Source organism: Rattus norvegicus, chromosome 14 (assembly GCF_021556685.1).
Source record: "Rattus norvegicus strain SHRSP/BbbUtx chromosome 14, alternate assembly SHRSP_T2T, whole genome shotgun sequence".
Lineage (NCBI taxonomy): Eukaryota > Metazoa > Chordata > Mammalia > Rodentia > Muridae > Rattus > Rattus norvegicus.
The window spans coordinates 13,350,001-13,356,514 of record NC_141547.1 but is presented as its reverse complement, the minus strand read 5'-3'; positions in this window follow the sequence as shown (position 1 = coordinate 13,356,514).

Here is a 6,514-nt window from a genome sequence, read left to right as displayed (position 1 = left end):
CCTAACAACTACACATACGCACACGCACAGTGTTTCAATTAAGTTTAATAAAGTTTTAATTGAAATAATATGGTTTATTTTGTGTATCCTGATGTTTTCCTAAATATATTGTCTTGGCTAATTTCCATTGTCATCTAGACTGGATTTTGATTCACCTGTGTAACGGGCTCCAATCCTGGACTCAATGGGAAGGAGAGAACCAGTGAAACGCCTACATTCCTTTTCTTCAGTGGTTTGCTTAACTGTGAGCTTCTGCGGTGCCTTCCCCTCCAAGCAATCTCTGTGAGCCCGAATATTCCCTCCTTCCTTCCTCAAGGTGCCTTTTCTGGTTAGGTAATTAACAACAACAACTAGAAAAGTAACTGGCATGTATACTGAGCATAGATAACTACTAACGCCCATATGTACTGTCATACTGATATTTATTGGCACATTGTTAGGAAACACAATGTAAGCTTACACTCAGCATTGATGCTTTTGTTTGTTTTTTGTTTTCGTTTTGTTGTTTACTTGCTTACTTAGGACAGTTATAAGTTTATTTGTAGATTTTTTTCTTCTATTGAAAATAAATTTTTTTCATACAATATATCCTGATTATGGTTTCCCTTCCTTCTCTTCTTTTTCCTCTTCCCCCTCCTCCCTCGCAGTTCCTTCCCTCCTTCCCTCCCATCTTGGTAACCCTTTAGAGTCACATGTTATTGTCATAGTATGAATCAGGAATGCTACCTACGAAGTCATGCTTTGAGCAATGGGTCCCCAACTTGTAGCACAGCACAATTTTGAAGGGTATTGAGCCATTAGAATTAGACCACTCGGGGTGGGTCTTTTGAAGGGTATACCTGCTCAGATCTAGGACCTCTACCTCCTGGTCTACCATGATGTGAACCCATGCCTCCATCACCATGACATCTATAAATGGGCTGGAATCTTTCAGAAACCACAAACCAGAATAAAGCTTTCCTCCTTTGTTTATGTGGTCAAGGTAACAGTGATTCAAAAGTAACGAATCAGGGGTTGGGGATTTAGCTCAGTGGTAGAGCGCTTGCCTAGCAAACGCAAGGCCCTGGGTTCGGTCCCCGGCTCCGGGAAAAAAAAGAACAAAAATAACGAATCTACAGTATAAATCTCCTGGCTTTGCACACAGGGGAACTACTGGAAGCTAATGGTTGCCAGGAGACGGGTGGGAGGAAAATGGGGTAGGAGGGTGGGACCATGATGTATGTGCCATTTGCTTCAATGGTGTAGCCACTGATAAGTTTATCCATTCTTCAGTAAGTGGCCACACACACACACACACACACACACACACACCAAGGCAATGAAACCAGGAGTGGCGTTTGGGAAGAAGAAGGGTTTCAGTGGGAGGAGAGAGATGAGAGAAGGTAATAATGGAAGATGAAAAGTATGCATATATTACATATGTCATATATGAAAATCAAATAATTAAAAAAAAAGAAGAAAGAAAAACGGTGGGGGCAGAATAAATGGGTTGGCCAGGATTAGAACACAAATTTTGTTTCCCATCTGACTCCTGGAAATCCAAACAATACGCTGCCATCACTCACTGCTTGGAGCGAAGAACATGAGTTAAAATGCTACAGGAGTACAGAGAAGGGGCCTCTTTAGTAGAGTTACTGGCTCGCTCTCTTATAACCTGTAAGACGTTATCAAAGGAGTGCAGGTTTGTGTGTGTGTGTGTGTGTGTGTGTGTGTGTGTGTGTGTGTATGTGTTTAGACATCTCTGTGTGTGCGTGTTTGAGAATGAACCATAGCTAATCCCGTGAAATTTATGTTTTCTACCCATTGTGACAGTGTTAATGGGATGGAATGCCATTAAGTATAACGCTCAATCCCTTCAGGTCCAGGGTTCTCATTGAATAGCAAAATATTTTGTAATCTTCCCTTATTATCCTGACCTGTTCTGACCTAGTATGCATAAATAATATGTTTTATGTACATAAATGATTTCTTTAAAAATAACATATTGCCTTAGTTATAAGCTATAGGGTAATTAAAAGCGAAAGTAATTTATTATTAAACACTACAATGCAGTGCTCAGACTTGACTACAACGCATGCCAAAATAAAGATGTTAGAAGCTTGTATCTACGTGCAGCTTGAATGCGACTCCCCTGACTAGAGCAGCAGACCAACAGATATATAGGTGTGGTAGGTCATAAAAATGACATATTTCTAAAATGGTGAATTACTTTGGGAAAATTCCAGGCAAAACAATTATATTCTTTTTTTAAAATTACATAATAGCTGCATATCTATAAAAAATTGTATTAACTTTTTTTTTTAATGTCAAGTCTTTTATAAGTGAGATAGAGTTTACTCTAGGTTCAGAGCATTGAAAGCATGCCTTTCCTGTTTGTCCAGAGGGATTTTTCCACAGTGCTGAGGATGAAACCCATGGCCTTGGATATACTGGGTAAGTGATCTAACAGCCTTCATGGGTAACTTTTGGTGGCAAGGGCTTGTCCCTTTTCACTGTGATAGTTAAAAGTCTTGTAGGATGCATCCTACCATGTGTAGAACTTTCCTGAGAATTTTTGGATCTTCACCCATCTCAAATATTATTTCCTTATCAGGAGAGAGATAAACCTCTCTCCTGATTGCGGTATCTAAAACCCTACCTTATCATTTCTCCGTGTTCTCCTCATAAGCAGGGACACACCAGTTACAAGCCGTCATTACAGAAAATATTTTAAAGATCACCTAATAGCATTCCTTTTGTTTAATACGACATTAGGAGTTACCAAATAATTAAATAGTTGAGGAGTTCAACACCATTTCCTTAAGATCATGGAATGATAACAATAGATCCTGTTCACTTTGTATACATTTTACAAGCACGGTGAGTATTATCATTATTTCTCCTCAAAGTTGTCAAGTAACTTTCTTCAGGGGACCCAGCATCCAAACCTGGTGATTCTGCTGTTAGAATTCACATGCTTAGCCACCACAATATGCTGCCAAATATAGTCTCAGAGTGGCCAGACTCCTTGGTTCTACTGTTTACCCTCTGATAAAACTTCTCCCTGTGGACGCCTTTCCTTTTATGATCTCTGTAGAACAATTCTCCTCGGTAAGCACGGGAGGTGGCTCCCCACCCCTTCTTCCTCCAGCCTTTTAAGTGCTCTGTGCTGTATTTGGATCTGCTACAGTTGGTTCTAATTAATGTCCCTGCCCTAAGGCTGTCTCTGAATAAATGACTCAATATAACTGAGCAAATTCAATTTTTAAAGGAGCTTGGGAATTTTAAAACCTGCACCAACATGCCTAGGGAGAACACGGTTTCCTAGTCACCCTCTCCTGGACTTTGTCAGTTGCTTGCTTTTTGAGATATGAGAATCCTGCAACTCAAAATATTTTTCTGTCATTATGAGTGACCTCATCGTTAGAATCAATCTCACCGGACCACCATCTCTTGTGTGTGTGCTACCAGAAGGGGAACCAATTTGAGGGGCAGGTAGTATTTACTACTTTATTTCTTCTGTAATTCCTTGTAGTCCTTGTACATAACAAATTCATAGTAAGTACTGACAGATTGACATGACCGTGAGTTCAAAGGTTCAATGTAACTGCCACAAAAGTTCTAGTCACGTTTACACCACTGTCTTCGCTATGGTTTGGACCGATAACTTCTCCAAAGGCTTGTGTGTAAAAGCTTGGCTCCAGCTTACTCCCACTTAGGATCTGTTGGACAATTTAAGAGGTGGGGCATGTAAAAAGCAGGCCGCTGAGCACATACTCTCAAAGAGGATGTGGGAGGAGTGAAGTTCACGGGTAGAAGGCCTGCATAGCTTGTGGGAGGGAGGTCCTGACTCCAGCAGTCTCCAGCACACCATTCCAATACAAATACAAAAGCCCAATAAACAAGAACAACCAAACAACATACAGAAGAGGAAGAGTGGGTGGGAGGAACACTAGGAGAAGGAAGAGGACGGCAGGGGCTGTGGGACACCAGCTTCTTCCTCTTCCCTCCTTTAAGCTTGGGCTATGAGTAAGCACTTTAATTCCGCCACATGTTCCTGCAATCCTATGCTGTCACACGCCCAAACCAATCACGGGCTGAAACTTTCAAGATGATGAGCCTAAAAAATCGTTTGCTCTTTCTAAACCCGTTGTCTTGGACCAGCAGCGGAAGGTGACTAGGGGGCTCCCTTACGTCTTGGAGTTTTCATTTCAAACCTACAGAAAAGAGCAAAATAAGTTCTACTTTATGGAGCTGTAAGGATTAAAAAAGGTGGCATTTGTAAGCATTCCTCGGATTACAATGACACACAAGAGCCACGTCAGAAGGCAGAGGAGTTTCTTTCCTGGTATCCTTCCCATGTAACCCTCTAACCTCTAGGAGTGCAACTGTGGTTTGAACATGGTTTGTCCTTCTCAGCCATGCCAAGTTGATCCTCAGGCATTCATGGCAATGTTTTTAAGATGGTGAAAACTTGACTTGACTATAGTGTTTAGAGGTGGAACGATCAGAAAGTGAGTAAGTTATATTTGGCTATAAGGGTGGAGCCATTATAATTGAACTCTGATTTTATAAGTAGAAAACATACTTGAATTTGCACATGCACACACACACACACACACACACACACACACACACACACACACACACACACACTCAAATGAGAAAGACAGAGTCAGCCCTAACACTTATCAGACAGACCCTGCTCAGAGCTTTTAGGACTTCTGACTTCCCAAACTGTGAGCTAAAACATTTCTTAATAAAATTACCCTACTTCGGGTATCTTGTTTTAACTAACTATTCCTATTAGACAAAAAGGACACATTTTTTTTTTTCAACTGGAGCATGGGGATTCAGTTTTGAAGCTATGTACATACATTTTTTTCCTGGACTATATGAATATGGAATATGGAGGGGCTCCCAGAGATAATCAACTGTTTTTAGGTTTTATAATTATTATTTTTGGAATAAAGAATTTATCTGATGAAGAGTGGAAGAAGAAATTAAAGAACTGTGCTTCCTGGTAGAGAGCTAATTTCCCATTTCTACTGCTGCACGTGCATGTGCATGTCTTTGAAGGGATGTTCGGCTCACTGTGTAGTGATGCGATTATCAAGTACCGGCAACCAGCAAGTAGAGTTTTGTCTGAGGAACTGTATTTTTCTTGTTGATAGTTTCCAAGGGAAAAAAGGGTTGTTAGTCTTCTAACAGACTAACTACTGAGTGAACCCAAACCAATAAGGCATCAGATATGATATCCAAAGGTCAAGGAATCCAAATGCTTGGAAATATACCATTAAATCATCGTTGTTAAAGCTCATTCATTCCCTTCCCCTCTGGTGATGCGTTTCCCTCTCCCCACCCCCAACCCGCTGTAGTTACAACAGGCAGGAGAGCTTTAGAGCTAGCCCTGACTCCCCCAACTGGCTGTAGCACTCTGGAGAGCTGCCCTACACCTCACCTGGCAACAGTGGGGTTGGCGAGAGCGGGAGAGCTGGCTCCGCCCCTCACAGGGAGGTTGGGCCCCATGCCTTGACTGGTGAGCACAGTAGAGCTGGCTCTGGAGGCATGGGAGTGGGTGAGTCGGCTCTGAGGGCATGAGAGCTGGACAGCTGACCCTGCCTCCTGCCTACCGCAGCTTCCGGTGGCCTAGCCAGAGCAGTACTTGGAGAGCTCGATTTGGTGATGAGGATTAGGGAGAGCCAGTGTGCTGAGCAGCTAAGTTACCACCTAGGTCGAGATCCAGGGCTCTGAGTTGTCCCACCCCAAAATCAACAATGGACTGTTGGAGCATGTAAAAGCTGGTCCTGCTGATTGAAATCTGCAGGATCCCCATGGCACAGGGCAACAACTGGATAACCAGGAGTCACGGTGAAGATTCAATCTGGAAACAGACCAATGACTCATCGCAATGAACATTCGCAAGTGGAGATGTGTGGACACACCGTGACATGCTCCAGCTTCCATGATGCTGGGATGGTTTTTCTATGGTGTGTGTGTGTGTGTTTGTGTGTGTTTATTGGGAGGGGATTGCAAGAGTGAAGAGTGGAGATGAGGGGACAGGATGATTGAGCGGGACTGGGGTGCATGACATGAAACTCACAAAGAATCAATAAAAAGTTTTTTAAAATTTAAAAACAAAAGATCCCCGTCATTCACAATATGATACTAAACAGGAAACAGAGAGTCAAAGAGTAAGGATACAGATAATATCTGTTTGTATTTCCCAACTGCTCCTTTCCCCATCCCTTATAATCTTATACTGGAGTAGTACATGAACTCTGCAAAATTGTATAACTTCAACACCGACTCTGGGATGTTATTATTTAGGCTTATTTGAGAGAGAGAGAGAGAGATGGAGAGAGAGAGAGAGAGAGAGAGAGAGAGAGAGAGAGAGAGAGAGAGAGAGAGCTCAACACGAAGCCCAGTATAGCCCAAGTTGGCCTTAAATTTATGACCTTACTGTTTCATTCAAGCCAGGATTTCAGGTATGAACCAGTACATACCACACTCAGAGGATCTTTTGTTTGTGTTT